This window comes from Penaeus monodon, chromosome 25, assembly GCF_015228065.2.
Source record: "Penaeus monodon isolate SGIC_2016 chromosome 25, NSTDA_Pmon_1, whole genome shotgun sequence".
Taxonomy (NCBI): domain Eukaryota; kingdom Metazoa; phylum Arthropoda; class Malacostraca; order Decapoda; family Penaeidae; genus Penaeus; species Penaeus monodon.
Genome location: NC_051410.1, coordinates 30,045,367 through 30,046,315, shown reverse-complemented (window position 1 = coordinate 30,046,315; position 949 = coordinate 30,045,367). Strand labels below are relative to the sequence as shown.

General features: G+C 34.8%; 1 protein-coding gene across 3 annotated transcripts in view; it reads right to left on the bottom strand.

The window, feature by feature from the left end:
• The window catches only part of LOC119589135 (poly [ADP-ribose] polymerase 2-like), a 14,024-nt gene that overhangs the window by 3,145 nt on the left and 9,930 nt on the right, over positions 1-949 (bottom strand). The window lies entirely within an intron of this gene.

The window sequence follows — 949 nt, the reverse complement described above, 5'->3', positions numbered from 1 at the left end:
CTCCTTTAAAAAAGTTGCTGGAGGGAATCCCATCATTTTTTGACTGGCCTGATACATTTAAACCCTCAGAACCATAAATGCTCCAGCTTGTCTGTCCTCTAACTCGAAAAAAAGGCATGTTTTTTTTAAATTTTTACTATAGTAAATTTTAGTTCCTGGTATTTCAAGAGCTTGTATCTACACAGCAGAATGTGTATATTTGCCACACATCATATTAAACAATAAATTATGTATAAAGTATTTAGAAGTATAAAAAGTATAAAGATTGAAAAAAAGGAGCCAACACTGACATGTAGTTGTGGAGATTGTGAGTGGGGGGGATTTGGGAGACAAAAGAGGAGGGTCTGGCAGGATGAAATATGCCATCCAGTGCATGACTATCTACTTCACACTTAATACATTCTTACTACAACAAAAAAACACAGGAAATATAGATGTATGATTTTTCAAAGAGTAGGGCCTACAAGCAGAATAGGAGTATGAAAATGACATCATGGGTGTGGCTGGGGGGAACTTGCCAAACAGTAGCAGACACTAAATACTTCTTACTGATATTGAAAAGTTGTGGGAAAAAGCCTGCCATTTTCTAACAGTCTTTGCATGATCGTGGCAGAGGACTTCAAATATTTTACCTGTAATTAAGTGATCATATAAAAACTTACATCAGCATTTATATCAAGAGATCTGATTAATTAATTCAATCTTGTGAAGATATTAGTCTATATTCTTGACATTACAATAATAAAAACAAGAAGCAAGCTTTAAAGAGCAAACAACTTAAGAATGAGTCACATATCTGTATCAGAAAAGAGAGAGAAAAAAGGAGAGAAACTACTGCTATTATGGAAAGTGAAGTCTGGCACATGAAAAATTATGACTGCTACATTCAAACATTGGAAAGGCTTTAGAATGTTTCAACAGCCTGGACATGCCAAGTCTGGTAGAGTAA